The 17,015-nt window shown below is 55.6% G+C and overlaps 1 protein-coding gene and 1 long non-coding RNA gene across 4 annotated transcripts in view; both read left to right on the forward strand.

Annotated features, from left to right (window-relative positions):
- The window catches only part of LOC119849376 (zinc finger protein 420-like), a 3,142,523-nt gene that overhangs the window by 1,292,378 nt on the left and 1,833,130 nt on the right, over positions 1–17,015 (forward strand). The gene's annotated exons all lie outside the window — the stretch shown is intronic.
- On the forward strand, positions 8,796–16,497 carry LOC122457749. The gene is made up of 3 exons (XR_006277423.1): positions 8,796–8,839; positions 14,420–14,533; positions 16,220–16,497. It is a non-coding gene; the product is annotated as an uncharacterized LOC122457749 (long non-coding RNA).

Raw genomic sequence — 17,015 nt, forward strand, 5'->3', positions numbered from 1 at the left:
CATGTCTACCTGGAGTGTGCCAGGCTGCAGCCCCTATTCCGGCTCCTCACCAATATCTTATTACGTTTTTGGTTGCACTTCTCCCCTCACCTTCTCATTTATGCACTCCCTATCCGTGGCCCCACAAAGCCCCGGGATCTCCTGGTCAACCTCCTCCTGGCCCTAGCTAAAATGGCCATCTACAAAACCAGAGTGAGGAGGTTGGCCGATGGAGTCTCCTGTGACTGTGGGGCCTATTTCCGATCCTCGGTCCGTTCACGTATCCGGGCAGAGTTCCTCTGGGCGGCGTCCTCTGACTCCCTTGACGCCTTTGAGGAGCAGTGGGCTCTGTCCGGGGTTCTCTGCTCGGTGTCCCCGTCCGGTTCCCTTCTTTTGACCCTTTGACCGCACTCCTGTCCCTGTTATTTTATTAGTTGTCCCCCGGAATTTTTTGGGTATCTAGGTCCTGTGGATCCCCCTTTTAGGCTGGGGGGGACCCTTTAGCAGTGGACGGGCTTCGCCCGCCCACTTCCCGGATCCCAATAAGACTGCTCTCCCATAGCCTTCTAGCTTGGAGGGAGGTGGGAAGCTGCTACTAGGCCCTAAGCTCTCCCTGCTGCTCCAGCTGCTCCCCTGGCTGGGCCAGACACCCCCCATTCTCTGCTACTTGGCTGCTGGACCCCCCACTCTTGGGTGCTGCTACTGCTCCAACTGCAGCCCTGGGGTGGGGCTGCTAGCCCACTCCCCAGAGAGGAGGAGTGAGGGACCCCAGCCACTGCTGTTGTGGATACCAACACCAGCACCACCACCTGAGAGGGGTCCATTCTGCCTGCCTGGACAACCACCTGGAGTTCCTGGAGCTGCTGCTGCTGCAGAGGCCGCTGCCTGGAGCTGCTGAAGCCCGAGGAGGAGAAGAAGAGGATCATCTGCGAGTGGGGCAGCACCTAGAGATTTTGCAGACCACCGTGGAGGGGGCCCTAAGACTGAGTAATTTTCAAACTGTGCTCTTGTGGTGGGGGTTTTGACTGTGTTTGTAGGGACACCGGGGGTGTGGCGTGGAGCTGCCCCCCGATCCATCTGTGTGTCCTCCCCAACCCCCACCACTATTACTACCACCGCTGCCCCCTCCACCACCCCCACTGGCTGTATACCATCTGCCTCAGCTCGTGCCTCTGGACTCAGCTGCTTGCTTGGCTTGCCACGCCCTATTTCCACCCTTTGGGCCAGAAGCAGCAGCAAGCTAAAAAAGACTTGTGCAAGTGCACATGGGCACATGTGCCCCCCCTGGACTGCCTATCCACCCAGCTTTGCCCTTTACTACCTGCCCCATTTGCCACTTGCTTTGCCTCCTCTTTTGCTCCAGCCCCCCTTACTAGCTTCAGTTTGTTTGCCTGCCCCGCCCATTTCCTTCTGCAGCCTTTGTTTGTTTGCCCCGCCCCAGCCTCTGAAGCTAGCCCCTTGGTTTCCCTGTTCTACCCCCAGACCGCTTAGCCCCTCGCTCTGTGTGCCCATGCCCCCTCCCATGCGCTTGTGCAACTCCCCATTTCAGTTGCAACCCTCTTCACTGCACCTTCAATGTTGTTGAATCCCCCCCCCATAGTGCACCAAGAGGAGCCGGAATTTCCACCTTGTGTCGGTGACTGACCCCTAACCCCTGATTGCCCCCGTCCAGCCCACCCCTTTTAGCGCCCTCCTCCCCTGCCTGCAGCCTAGCGGGGAGGAGTGGTCGACCTGCTTCCCCTCTCCCCTCCTCCTTTTGGTGTCCCCCCTTTCCTCTTTGCTCATGATGACGGGGGATGAGACGGGTGAGACCCCTCCAGTAGCCCGAGCTCCCCCTCCCCCGCCTGCCACTCTGTCACCCCCCCAAGCTTCTACCTCCACTGCCAAACCATCTGCCACCGCCCCCGCTGGGGCACCAGCAGCGACGGGCACCGGGGTGACCTCCACTGCTGGCACGTCTCTCACCCCCTCAGATTTGGGGGGAGTCCCCCCAGCCGGCGGGAAGGGCCAGGGGAAGAAGAAGGGGAAGGGACCCGCTAAAAAGACCAGGCCCTCCATGGCAGGGGCTGCCCCCGATGCCCCGGCCCCATCTCCAGCTGGGGCGCCCCTCCCCGCTGTTCCCTCCACCAGCTCTGCAGGTGTCCCTCCCCAGGCCCCCAGAGCATACGCCCAGGTGGCGGCAGCCCCCCCGCCTACCGCTACATCATTTCTCCAGCCCACCGCCTCCGCTACCATCTATAGCGGCCGGGGCCCCTTTCCCACCATGACCAGGAAGCACGGCGTCCGTTGCCTCCTGGTGCCCGCCTCACCCCACGTGGAGACCTATGTGCGGGCATTGGCGAGGGTGGTGGGGCCCACGGCCATTGTGGCAGCCTCCAAAATGTATGGCAAGGTCGTCTTCTTCTTAGCATCGGGGGCCGCTGCCCAGGAGGCGGTGGAGAAGGGCCTGGCGGTGGGGGGCGTGTTCGTCCCCTTAGAGCCGCTAGAGGACCTGGGCGTCCGCCTGGTCCTGACCTCCGTCCCTCCCTTTCTCCCCAATGCCGCCCTGTTACCCGCCCTTTCTACTTTGGGAAAGCCCATCTCTGTCATCAGCCCTCTCCCATTGGGCTGCAAAGACCCCGCCCTCCGTCACGTCCTCTCCTTCCGCCGGCAAGTGCAGCTTCAACTGCCGCCGGCGGCGCGCGACGGAGAGGCACTTGAGGGGTCCTTCCTAGTCCCCTACCAGGGGACCCCTTACAGGGTGCATTATTCCACGGGGGAGGCCCGGTGCTACCTCTGCCGGGCGATGGGGCACGTCCGGAGGGACTGCCCCCTGGCCCGGGAAGGAGGGGCATCCAGGACACCCGAGCTTCGGCAGGACACCGGCCCCGTCATCGCCGACGCCCCTGGCTGCCCGGCACCTGAAACCGCCCCTCCTCCTTCACAATCCACCACTGCTCCCGCTCAGGCCCAAGGGGCAACTCCCCCACTATGCCCAGACGAGCGGGAGAACCCCGCCTCCGCTGCTTGCAATCTGGCGGGGCCTGTGGAGGAGGGTGCGACAGGGACACCGCCAAGTATGGGAGAGGGCCCGCCCCAAGGGGAATCTTCCCTCCCTTGTGCTGCCCCACCGTTACCCCCTCGAGTCCCTGAGCCATCGCCTCTGCCCCCTGACACAAGCCCTGCTAGCCAGCCCCCGGATGATGCCATGGAGGGCTGGGCCCTAGTCAAGGGGAAGCGGGGCAAGCGGAAGGCTCGAGCTCCGCTCCTCCCATGTGACGCGGAGGCCCCCCGGAAGACCAGGAAGGGGGGCACCGATGCCGAGCCTTCCGCTCTACCCACGGGTGTGTTCCACCCACTAGAGCCGGCTGGGGAAGACGTGGCAGCACTGGAAGGGGGTATCTCCCCTCCACGGGAGTCCCTCCCCTCCAAGACCCCCGAGGCACCATCTGAAACCCCAGTGTGCCCCGAAGTAACCGTCGCGTCAGGTGCCGGCGGGGAGAATCCCGGGGTAGCGGAAAACAATTTCCCCTCTATATATGAGGAGATCGAGGCCCTGGGTCTGACCCCAGTCACCCAAGGGGAGGACGATCCTATGCCAGCGGGCCTCGATCTGGGCGACTTCTTTCCAGCCCCCCTTTCCCCATACTCCCTCCCCCTAACCGTTGCTTCTGCTCCCACCTCCGAGGAGCCCCTGGACTCCTCCATCAACCCGGCTGCAGAAGGCACCCTGCTGAGAGCCACCGAGCCAGTTGAGGCGACGGCCAGTGCCACGCGGCTGGAACCTGAGCCACCAGGGGCATCCCTCGCTGGTGAGGAGCATTCGACCTCCTTTCCGGGAGAGGACCCTACAGAAGAAAGTCCACCTCCTGATGCCGTGGCTGCCAAATCCACCAGAGAGCTTGCGCCCGGCATCAGTGAGAGCCCTCTCCTGACCCAGAATCTCACCTCTACCCCTGCCCCTGCCCTTCTCCCGCCCACCTCCCGAGATATTATTGCCACCCCTGGGACAGTCTCCTTCCCCTTTCCAACAGATGACTCCCAGGGAATGGCCTTTGTGTTTGCCCGTCCCGACCCACCAGGGGCTGCTATCCTCCCTCCGCCGCCCCCTATCGCCCCAGCATTCAGGTCAACCCATCAAGAGCCCCGTCGGGGGTCCGCACCCTGTCTGCCCGTCCCGCTGGGCCAGGGGGCTGTACCAAGGGCCCCATCGGGGAGCAACCAGACCATAACCCCAGCCCCCCATGCGCTGCGAGAGGAGTTGCGGGAGTTCCTAGAAGACGTCCGTGGCTCCCGCAACAAAGTCCAGCTTGCCCTCCAGCGATGGGGGGACTTTAATCAAATCCTCCGGGCCGCAAGGGCCCTCATGGGGGAGGGGAAAAGGACCGGGAGACAGGGCGCCGCGGCCTACCAGCGGGTCCGCCACTTCCGTGACTCCTTACTCACCTACGGGGTGGGTAACGGACTGCTACGCGGCCCGCCGGGAGCCACGAGCATCCCTGCCGGCGAGGATCCCCCCCAGCCCTCCTCATGGCACCCTTTACCATCGCAACATTGAACACCCGTGGCTGTAAGATGGGTCTCCGCAGGTCCCAGGTGCTCTCCTTCCTTCGAGAGGGGAGGTACTCTGTGGTTTTCCTGCAGGAGACCCATACGGATCCGACCGCCGAAGACAGCTGGCGGCTGGATTGGGGGGACAGGGTCTACTTTAGCCACCTCACAGTTCATACGGGTGGAGTGGCGACCCTGTTCTCCCCCGACCTACGGCCCGAGGTGCTGGGGGTCGCCGAGGCTGTGCCGGGTCGCCTGCTGCACCTCCGGGTCCAAATGGAGGGGCTCGTAGTCAACCTCGTCAACATCTATGCCCCAGCAGCGAGCCCGGAGCGGCTGCAATTCTATCAGCAGGAATCCGCCTTCCTCGGCACCTTGGATCCTCAGGAGTGCCTGGTCCTGGGAGGGGACTTTAACATCACCCTTGAGGAACGGGACCGCTCGGGGACCGAGAAGAGCCCGGCCGCCGTGGCCGTCCTCCAGGAGATAGTCGAACACCACTCCCTGGTGGACGTCTGGCGCGACCACCACCCGGATGACACTTCCACGTTCACCTTTGTCCGGGTGGAGGCCCATCGGTCGCGCCACTCCCGGTTGGACCGCATTTATTTATCACGCTTTCATCTTACACGAGCCCACTCCTCCAGCATCCGGCCGGCCCCATTTTCTGACCATCACATAGCCACCGTGACAGCCTCCCTCTGCGCGGAGAGGCCGGGGCCGGCCTATTGGCATTTTAACAACAGCTTGCTGGAGGATGCGGGCTTCGTGGCGTCCTTCCGGGAGTTCTGGCTGGCCTGGCGAGGGCAGCGGCGTGCCTTTCCCTCGGCACGGCGGTGGTGGGACGTAGGGAAGGTGCGCGCCCGGCTCTTCTGCCGTGACTACACCCGGGGCACCAGCCGACGGAGGGATGCAGCGATAGAGCAGTTGGAACGGGAGGTCTTAGAGCTGGAGAGGCGTCTGGCCGCCAGCCCCGAGGATCCACCCCTCTGCGGAGCGTGCCGGGAGAAGCGGGAGGAGCTCCGGAGCCTCGAGGACCATCGGGCCCGGGGTGCCTTTGTTCGATCCCGCATCCGTCTCCTTCGGGAGATGGATTGCGGCTCCCGCTTCTTCTACGCCCTGGAAAAAAAGAGGGGGGCTAAGAAACATATCATATGCCTACTGACTGAGGATGGCACCCCCCTCACGGATCCGGTGGAGATGTGCGAGAGGGCGAGAGCCTTCTACGCAAGCCTTTTCTCCCCGGAGCCGACCGATCCTAACGCTTGCAGAGTGCTGTGGGAGGAGCTCCCGACGGTCAGCGTGGGCGACCGAGACCGGCTAGAGCTGCCTCTCACTCTGGCCGAGTTCTCGGAAGCCCTCCGTCGCATGCCCACCAATAAATCTCCGGGCATGGACGGGCTGACCGTGGAGTTCTACCGCGTGTTCTGGGACGTCCTGGGCCCAGACCTAGTCACCGTCTGGGCCGAGTCTTTGCAGAGCGGGGTCCTCCCTCTTTCGTGCAGGCGAGCCGTGCTCGCCTTATTGCCGAAGAAGGGGGACCTCCGCGATTTACGAAATTGGCGTCCCGTCTCGCTCCTCAGCACGGACTTCAAAATCGTGGCAAAAGCCATCTCCCTGAGGCTAGGGTCCGTGCTGGCGGACGTGGTCCACCCAGACCAGACCTACACCGTCCCGGGCCGCAGTATCTTCGACAACCTATATCTGGTCCGGGACCTATTGGAACTTGGGTGTAGGGATGGTCTGTCGTTCGCCCTCCTGTCTTTAGATCAGGAGAAGGCGTTCGACAGGATGGATCACGGGTATCTAATGAACACTCTGCAGGCATTTGGCTTCGGACGCAGGTTTGTGAACTTTCTCCGGGTGCTGTACGCTTCCGCAGAGTGTCTGGTAAGACTCAACTGGACCCTGACCGAACCGGTCAACTTCGGGCGAGGAGTACGGCAGGGGTGCCCCCTCTCAGGCCAGCTCTACGCTCTGGCGATCGAGCCCTTCCTCTGTCTCCTCCGAAGGAGGTTGACAGGGTTGGTGCTGAGGGAGCCGGAGCTGCGGCTGGTCCTGTCGGCGTACGCTGATGACGTGCTCCTCATGGTCCAGGACCCGGGCGACTTGGTGCGAGTGGAGGCTTGCCAGGCCATCTATTCAGCAGCCTCCTCTGCGCGGGTCAACTGGGTCAAGAGCTCTGGCTTGGTGGTAGGGGACTGGCGGCAGGCGAGCCCCCGCCCACCCGCGCTTCAAGCCATCCGGTGGAGCACGGGTCCACTGCTCTATCTGGGCGTTTACCTTTCTGCCACGCATCCCTCTCCGCCGGAGAACTGGCAGAATTTAGAGGGCGGGGTGATAGAGCGGCTCCGGAAATGGACAGGACTGCTCCGGTGCCTCTCCCTTCGAGGGAGAGCGTTAGTGCTTAATCAACTAGTCCTGTCCATGCTTTGGTACCGGCTCAACACCGTGGTCCCGGCCCCGGCTTTCCTGACCAACCTGCGGACATCGATTCTGGAGTTCTTTTGGTCAGGACTGCACTGGGTCCCTGCAGGGGTTCTCCATCTACCTGTGGAGGAGGGAGGGCAGGGCCTCAAATGTCTGCTTACTCAGGTCCATGTCTTCCGCCTCCAGACCCTGCAGAGGCTCCTTTATGGTGCAGGTAGCCCGGCGTGGAGCATACTGGCGCACGCCTTCCTGCGCCGCTTCCGAGGGCTCCGATACGACCGACAGCTCCTTTATCTCCATCCGAGAGGTCTTCCGCGAGACCTCTCCGGGCTGCCGGTCTTCTACCAGGACCTCCTCCGGACCTGGAAACTCTTTACAACGAGCAGGTCCGTGGCGGCCACCGAGGGGGCAGATCTCCTCGCGGAGCCCCTGCTACACAACCCCCAGCTCCGCTTGCAGGTGGCGGAGTCCCGCTCGGTGCGCCAGAGGTTGGTCCTGGCAGAGGTCACAAGAGTCGGAGACCTCCTGGACTATGACCGGGGAGACTGGCTGGATCCCCTGACGCTCGCTCAGCGCATGGGGCTCTCCAGACCTTGTACTCCCCGACGCATACTTCAGGAGGTGAAGGCCGCTTGCCGCCCGCTGCTCGGGTTTATCTCGACCGGGTCCTGCACGAGGGCACGCCCCGCCCACCCACTACCCCAGGCCCGCCGGACCTTTTAATTGGACCCCTGCCCCGTGGACCCAACCGATCCCTTCACCCCTTCACTAGAAGCCGGCTGCACGAGATGGAGCCATTCTGCTTTCAAACCGCGCCAAGAAAACATCTCTACACGCTTGTACTCCACACCCTTCACACCCGCACCCTCGTGTCCCGCCCCGATACAAAATGGCGGGACCTCCTGCCACCTCTGGAGGGTGAGGAGCCCCGTTGGGCCAGCCTATATTCCACCTTAGTCCCAAGGCCCGCCGCGGATGTTAGTTGGCGGCTCCTTCACGGGTCCGTGAGCACGGGCGTGTACTTGGCGCAGTTCACTTCAATCCCAGACACCTGCCCCTTTTGCGCGTGAGGGATACCCTGGCACATGTATACCTGGAGTGTGCCAGGCTGCAGCCCCTATTCCGGCTCCTCACCAATATTTTATTATGTTTTTGGTTGCACTTCTCCCCTCACCTTCTCATTTATGCACTCCCTATCCGTGGCCCCACAAAGTCACGGGATCTCCTGGTCAACCTCCTCCTGGCCCTAGCAAAAATGGCCATCTACAAAACCAGAGTGAGGAGGTTGGCCGATGGAGTCTCCTGTGACTGTGGGGCCTATTTCCAATCCTCGGTCCGTTCTCGTATCCGGGCAGAGTTCCTCTGGGCAGCGTCCTCTGACTCCCTTGACGCCTTTGAGGAGCAGTGGGTGCTGTCTGGGGTTCTCTGCTCGGTGTCCCTGTGCGGTTCCCTTTGTTTGACCCTTTGACCGCACTCCTGTCCCTGTTATTTTATTAGTTGTCCCCCGGAATTTTTTGGGTATCTAGGTCCTGTGGATCCCCCTTTTAGGCTGGGGGGGATCCTTTAGCGGTGGATGGGCTTCGCCCGCCCACTTCCCGGATCCCAATAAGACTATTTTTCTATAGCCATCTGGCCTTGCCCCCGTCACAGGGGATAGGACTCTGCTGACTGTCTCTCTCTCAGAGCTTCCATTTGATTAGCTCCTCTCCCCCATGAATCATGGGGCTGTGACTGGGGCAGCAGGCCCTGAGTGTTGGACTCTTGCTTTTTCAGGGGCTGGTGACCTTCGAGGAGGTGGCTGTTTATTTCACCAGGGAAGAGGGGGCTCTGCTGGACCCTGCTCAGAGAGCCCTCTGTAGAGACGTCATGCAGGAGAACTATGAGAGTGTGACCTCGCTGGGTAACAATTCCTGTCCCCTCAGTTCTTAGAAGGGGAAATGAAAAGTTAACGTTCATGCCACCCCCTCCACCATGCCACCTCTGCTCTGCCCTGTTTCAGCATCGTCTCAACAGGGAATCATAGAAATGGAAGGGACCTCGAGAGGTCATATAGTCCAGTCCCTGCACTCAAGGCAAGAATAGGTATTATCTAGACCATCCCTGAGAGGTGTTTGTCCAGCCTGCTCTTAAAAATACCCGCTGATGGAAATTCCACAACTTGCCTAGGCAACTTATTTCAGTGCTTAACCACTCTGATAGTTAGGAAGTTTTCCCTAATGTGCAACCTAAACCGCCCTTGCTGCAATTTAAGCCCCTTGCTTCTTCTCCTGTCCTCAGAGGTTAAGAAGAATAATTTTTCTCCCTCCTCCTTGTAACTATCTTTTATATATTTGAAAACTGTGATCATGTCACTCTCTTAGTCTTCTCTTCTCCAGACTAAACAAATGCAATTTTTTCAATCTTCCCTCATAGGTCATGTTTTCTAGTTCTGTAATCATTTTTGTTTTTCTTCTCTGGACTTTCTCCATCTTTCCTGAAATGTGGTGCCCAGAACTGGACACAATACTCCAGCTGAGGCCTAATCAGTGCGGAGTAGAGAGGAAGAATTACTTCTCGTGTCTTGCTTACAGTAGTCCTGCTAATACATCCCAGAATGATGTTTCCTTTTTTTTCAACACTGTTACACTGTTGACTCGTATTTAGTTTGTGATCCACTATGACCCCCCCAGATCCCTTTCCACAGTACTCCTTCCTAGGCAGTCATTTCCCATTTTGTATGTGTGCAACTGATTGTTCCTTCCTAAGTGGAGTACATTGCGTTTGTCCTTATTGAATTTCATCCTGTTTACTTCAGACCATTTCTCCAGTTTGTCTAGATCATTTTGAATTTTAATCCCCTCCAAAGCACTTGGAACCCCTCCCAGTTTGGTATCGTCTGCAAACTTTATAAGTGTACTCTCTATGCCATTATTTAAATCATTTGATGAAGATATTGAACAGAACCAGACCCAGAACTGATCCTTGCAGGACCCCACTTGTTATGCCGTTCCAGCAGGACTGTGAAACACTGATAATTACTCTCTGTGAACGATGTTCCAACCAGTTATGCACCCACCTTATAGTAGCTCCATGCCAGTGACACACATACTAACACTCTCCCTTCCCGTGTTACAGAACGCTCTGGGAACAGAGCAGTACAGCAAAAAGTCTAACAACTTCTCTTTGCTAAGATAATAGTCAGGTTCATCTCCATCATAGCAAACAGACGCTTCCTACCCCTGACCTGCACTCCAGTACTGTATCTCCTGCACGCAAACCATCTGAGACTTGCAAAGTGTTACCGCCCCTTTGCCCTCAATCTGAGTTTTCCTGTTGAGTCACTGCCTTCACTTACCCCTCACTAAGCATCACAGATCACTTGAACATATGCTATCAGAGTGTTGACAATCCCCATGACATGAACACACCCTTGGGCACCTTTACTGACAAAGTCTACAACACTCAGCATGGAAATGAGGCAGAATTGATCCCCCCAGTTTCTCATGCACCTCTCTTCAGAGCAGAGTCACAGTTCTGCCAGGCTGCTCTAACCAATCCCTCCATCATCCAGTTACAGCTACAGCTGGCACAGTGCACACAGCTGGAGGGCATGCAGAAAAATGCTGGGATTCTCATCTGTGAACACAACACAAACAATGGCACGTTCTCTTAGTCTTTCCTCATATCGATTATAGGTTCATAGATTTTAAGGCTAGAAGTGACTATTAAGTCATCAACTCTGATGTCCTTTCTAACACAGACCATAGAATTTAATCCCGTTACTGCTGCATTGAGCTGAATACCTGAATTCCTGTGGCAGTTTGTTAAGCTTTGCACCGCCCACACACAACCATTTTCAGTGCTTCTTGCCAGCTGCCAGGTTAAGGGTTGGGGCAAAGTTAAGGTTGGCGTTTACATTAACTTTTCTTTTCCTGGTTTGCAGAGATTTAAGTTTAGTCACCCTCCTTACGGTGCAAGGCAGGAGACAGCACTGGGCAACCTTAACTCTGCATTAATGTAGCTTATGAGCATTTAGTTTCCTGTTTTAAAAAATGGACACTTTTGCCACTATAGCTGTGTCTATAATTGAGCTTTTGCCAGCAGAGCTATGTTGGATGGTGTGCATGTGTGCGCGCGTGTGTGTGCACTTTTTCACAGCCTTAAACAACAGAGCTGGACTGGCAAAGCTTTTAAGAGTAAACCAGGTCAGAGTCTGCACGTTGGTTTTAGAGCCCTTGAAAATATGCCTCTTAACCCAGAAATGTTGGTATCAAAGGGCAAAACTTTGAAGAGGAACTCCTGCAGGATGAATAGCATAGCGAGCAGATCGAGGGACGTGATCGTTCCCCTCTATTCGACACTGGTGAGGCCTCATCTGGAGTACTGTGTCCAGTTTTGGGCCCCACACTACAGGAAGGATGTGGATAAATTGGAAAGAGTACAACGAAGGGCAACGAAAATGATTAGGGGTCTAGAGCACATGACTTATGAGGAGAGGCTGAGGGAGCTGGGATTGTTTAGTCTGCAGAAGAGAAGAATGAGGGGGGATTTGATAGCTGCTTTCAACTACCTGAAAGGGGGTTTCAAAGAGGATGGCTCTAGACTGTTCTCAATGGTAGCAGATGACAGAACGAGGAGTAATGGTCTCAAGTTGCAATGGGGGAGGTTTAGATTGGATATTAGGAAAAACTTTTTCACTAAGAGGGTGGTGAAACACTGGAATGCGTTACCTAGGGAGGTGGTAGAATCTCCTTCCTTAGAGGTTTTTAAGGTCAGGCTTGACAAAGCCCTAGCTGGGATGATTTAACTGGGACTTGGTCCTGCTTTGAGCAGGGGGTTGGACTAGATGACCTTCTGGGGTCCCTTCCAACCCTGATATTCTATGATTCTATGATTCTATGAAAGAAAAATGCACAACACATGTTGTCTGAAAGGTATCAGTGCTGGGGTCTCACTCAAACTCATGGGTGGAGCTCAGGTTCAAAGGCTGCAGCATGTTCTCTTGAGCCAGTGAATTACAGTGAGGGTACATTGCTGGAAACCCTCTGGCTGTTAAGAAAAGCCTTAGGCCCGGTCTACACTGCAGAGTTAGGTCAACTTAAGGTAGCTTCAGTTGACCCAGCTCTGAAAGCATCTACTCTAAAATGTAGTATCCACCAATGTTACTTGCCCATTACACTGACTTAATAACTTCAGCTCTACGAGAGATGTAGCTCTTATGTCTATGTAGTTATGTCTATGTAGTTAGGTCAATGCAGTGTCAGTGTAGATGTCGTGTTGCTGCTGCCTTTTAGAAACCGTCCCACAATGCCCCATGCTGGCAGTTAAATCGGTACAAGCGCTCCTGGTAAGAATAGACACCACCAACACGAGGAGTGTAGTGCGCAGCTGTAAAACCGATTCAATTACTGTGGTGGTTGTACGTCAACTTAATTCTCTAGGGTAGACTTGCCCTTAGTCTTGCTGCATTTCATGGGCCTTTCAGGCTCTCTGACTCTTCCCTTTTCCTCGTGCCAATCTGAAATTCCAACCTCTGCCATTATTAGATTTTTCTATATGGCTTCCCCAAGGAGGTACTGGGTGCCATGGACTAGCAGAGATAAATGCCAAGGGACTGAGATCACTTGGTGGAAAATTACTACCATAGTTTCAGCCCCAGGTTTGTGCAAGACTGTGTTATAGGAGCCAGTTGATAATGTGAAAAGCTGCTTTGGGAAGGGCTGTCTCTCAGGAAACACTTCATCAGGAAACACCCCATATTTGGGCCATTAACCCTGCTCAGCATCCCCATGATAAGCAGATAATTTCAGAGATTCTTAGTAAGAAACAGGATGTTAGACCAATTAGAATAGCTGATAGTTATACAGAATGTAATGTTGAACTTTAGCTATGGTAGAGCTGGTGGTCTGCTATAATAACTTCGCAAATGCGTGAAGGGTGTGGTGTGACAGTCGGGGGGGGGGGTACGCGGGGGATCATTGGATAGGAGACAGTGGGAGGTTCCTTCCTTGGGAGTAGGTGATGCGGGGCTGGTGCATGAATATTACTGGGACAGGAATATGGGTCTGCAGAGTCCCAGATGGGTGGCGGTTCTGTCCCACCACCGGGCAGCGTTGGCAGAGCTGCTGGCAATGGGAGACCAGTCACTGCAGGAAGTGCCACCCACATGAGAGATGACTGGCAGCTCTTCCTGTGACCTCTGATCCAGGAACCTTCCCATTTAAACCTGGAAAACTGGGAAACCCTCTGTGCAGCAAGACAGATCACTGACCTGTTGCCGAGAGAGACCACGACTTGTTCCTGGTCCCTGCCTTCTCACCCTGCTTTATGCTTCCTGATGTTTTCAGCCAGACTCTGGCATCTGATTTTGGCTTGACCACTTATGGTTCTCACCACTGATGGTTCTCACCACTGGACCTCACTTTTCATGCCCCGGGTCCTGTTAGCAATAGACACACTCCAACCTCTGAGCTCTCCAAAGGTCTCCCTGGACTGTCCAGCCCCCTGGACACTCATTGTGTTGACGGATTTGCTGCTCCCAAAGAAGCACTGCATCACAGCTTACCAGTTACCACTCAGATCACGACGCCATTTAACTCATGGCACTCACATGTATTTCTAGTGAAAATAAGTGAAAGCTTATTTAACCAAGGATAGAAATTCAAGTGGTAGCAAGTAGAAGTCTTGGAAACAAATGGTTTTACATCAAGTAAAATCATAACACGCTTTCTAGAATCTAGACTTACCTACCTAACTAGATTCTTTCATGTTATAGAGCAAAACCCATGAAAGTCCCTCCAGCATTTTACAGCCAGGTTTGGCTGTGATCTTCCTTTCATGAGACAAGTCATGCTCTCAGCTTGCTTCCATGGCAGAAGATGCAGGGTGTATCGCTGCACCCGCAAATGTCCCCCCACATGCCATTGTCTTCACTCATAACAGGATCCTGCTCTTTATTTTTTCCCATCCAATTTGCCAGCTTTCTCCACACACAGTGTTTTTTATACTCCCTCCCTTTACTCACTAGATTCCCTAATGACGCAGTATGTGCTTTCCTGACATCTAATGCTGCTGAGAGCCTGCATTCAGTGATATCCCTGCCCTTCCTGTTCCTACTCCACTGAACCCCACTAGACCATGCTTACCGTTTCCAGCTTCCCCAGGATTCTCGCATTGTCTCTGGACCTCTTTGTCAGTTAGAAGCAGTGCAAGGGAGACTTCCCCTCTGTCTGGAGTCTTCACTTTCTGGGACATGCAGTTCCATTCTCTTTGTTTTAGGAGCCTCTTTGATAATGAGTGTCTGGCTGTGTGCGCTCCCAGCAAAGATGGGAATAGTTAAATCCCCCATAAGCAGAGTGTTCTGCACCTTTGAGCACCTGGGGAGCGGGCCCTGCAATTTTATTGGTTTAAAATGGACTGGGGTTAAACTAATAGAGTGCTTTTTTATGACAAATGTCCTATGAATTCACCTGATCTCCCTTGTTTTCTTTCCCTTGAGCAGGGTTTCCAGTTTCCAAACCCTGTGTGATCTCCCAGCTGGAAGGAGGGGAAGAGCCGTTGGTCCTGGATCTCCAGGGTTCAGAGGAAAGTGAGATCCTGAGAAGTCCTTGCACAGGTGAGGAATCATGAAACCAACCCAGAAACTGTAAGTCTCTAAGAGAAACAGCTGGGATTCCCCACAAAGCCTTTGTGAGCTCAGGATAGTCCCCAGCAGATCTTACTTCTGCCTTCCTACAGATTATGATTGATACCTTGGCAGGAGCTCCCTCCCTTCCTACTGAGTGTGTAGATGGCATGTGGACAGGACCGGCCTTAGGGAAAATGGCACCATAGATGAACTTGCATTTTGGTGCCTCTGGCCCCCATGGGTGTGGCACCCCCACATTGCCCCTGTCCCCCATGGGCTCCCCAGGATCCCCACCCTCCCTTCCCCCCAACTCCTGTACTGTGCCCCCTTTGCTCCAAATGCCTGCTCCCCCTTCTGCACCCCAATCCCTACACACCCTTCATTCCTAACTTCTGCCCCCCTCCTGCACCCCAACACCTGTCCCCTCCTATGCCCCTAACCCCTGCACTGTGCCCCTTCATCCCAACCCCTGCTCCTCCTGTGTCCTAACCCCTGCACTGTGCATACCCCCTTCACCCCAACACCTGCCCCCTCCTGTGCCCCTAACCCCTGCACTGTGTCCCCTTCACTACTACCCACTTCACCTCCCTCCTGAGCCTCTAACCCCTGCACTGTGCCCCTTTGCCCCTAACCCTTGCATCCTCCAGCACCCACTTGGAGAAGCTGACCTGGATGCACAAAGCAGCTGGCATTGCTGCTCACTCCCCCACTGGACTGCTGCTCCTCCGCCCCTGACAGCCCTAGGGGGCTGGGATGGGGGCAGCAGGGAGCGACATCAGGGCTTCCTGCATCCAGGTCACTTTTCCTGCGGGCTGCATATGGGGAGGGCAGGAGAGCAGCAGCTCCTGATGCTTCATCCCAGCCCCGGTAGGGAAGTGACCTGGATGCAGGGAGCTCTGCTGTGTGAGCTGGGGGGACTGTGTGAAAGGAGTGTGTGTGTGTGTTGAAGGGAGGGTGTGAAGGGGAGTGTGTGTGTGCCTGAGTGAGTGAGCGCGCTGTCTCTTTAAGAATGCTCTCAGGGTCAGGGGCCTGAACTAGGCTTGTTCAGACCCACAGAGGCAGCAGCACACACAGATTCCCCTGTCCCATCACCCCAGCTTAGTGGAAATTGGTTACATGGGTGGTGGGGAGGGGATGACCCTGCCATCAATCAGCCCCCCTCCCCCCCCTCACAGAGCAGTCAGGAGGACACTCCCAGTCCTGAGTGGCCAGGGGTGACTCCAGGGATGAATTGAGGGCAGAGGGGCGGGGGGACAGGGACAGCAGCAGCTGCAGACGTGGATCAGGGCGGAGGGGGGGCACCCCTACTCCGGAGCAGTCACCTGGTTCCAACTTCTGGTCATCCAACTGCCCCCTGCAGCTCGGGTCTCATCCTCTCCCCCATGCTGCTGCTCGTCTGCCTGCCGTGATGGCTCCGTCAGCCCAGCGAGCCTCTCGGCAGCAGGTCAGGTGGGAATCCAAACCCTGCACACTGCACCCCCTTGGGCGGGCCACCCCTACAGCCCACCCTAAAATCCAGCCCTAGATGTGGAACAGAATTGATCCCCTCCACTCTCCCCTATGGGGAAGAGTTTGGGGGAATTCAGTCCCTGATTTTTATTTTCTGTCTCTCCAGCTCTTGAGTTTTCTCTCTGCCTTTCCATCCCTAATTCTGAGATTTCTCTTCTATTCTAGCAGGTGATGGGTGGTGAGTGAGAAGGAAGAGCAGAATCCCCACCAGCAAGATGCTGAGCTAGTAGAAGCGCATGGGGCATTACTGCAAAGATCCAAAGGGAATATGTCCAGCCCCCATGAGCCGGGAATAGCTGGTGAAAGTTACCACAGACCAGAGAGAGAGCAGGGAAACCAGTCAGAGAAGAAAGTGGATAAACCCATTAATTGTCAGGAAACTCACAAGGACCTCAAGGAAACTACATCTCAGGAGAAGGTCCTCAGGGAAAAGAGAAAAGGAGTACTTGTGGCACCTTAGAGACTAACAAATTTATTTGAGCATAAGCTTTCATGAGCTACAGCTCACTTCATCGGATGCATTTGGTGGAAAATACAGTGGGGAGATTTATACACACACAGAGAGAACATGAAACAATGGGTTTTATCATACACACTGTAAGGAGAGTGATCACTTAAGATGAGCCATCACCAGCAGCAGGGGGGGAGGGAGGAAAACCTTTCATGGTGACAAGCAAGGTAGGCTATTTCCAGCGGTTAACAAGAACATCTGAGAAACAGTTGGGGGGGGGGAGAAATACCATGGGGAAATAGTTTTACTTTGTGTAATGACTCATCCACTCCCAGTCTCTATTCAAGCCTAAGTTAATTGTATCCAGTTTGCAAATTAATTCCAATTCAGCAGTCTCTCGTTGGAGACAAAGCCCATTGCTAACTGTGTCCATATATCTTTTCAGGGGACACCATCATAGGGCCTAATCACATCAACCACATTATCAGAGGCTCGTTCACCTGCGCATCT

This window comes from Dermochelys coriacea, chromosome 28, assembly GCF_009764565.3.
Source record: "Dermochelys coriacea isolate rDerCor1 chromosome 28, rDerCor1.pri.v4, whole genome shotgun sequence".
Lineage (NCBI taxonomy): Eukaryota > Metazoa > Chordata > Testudines > Dermochelyidae > Dermochelys > Dermochelys coriacea.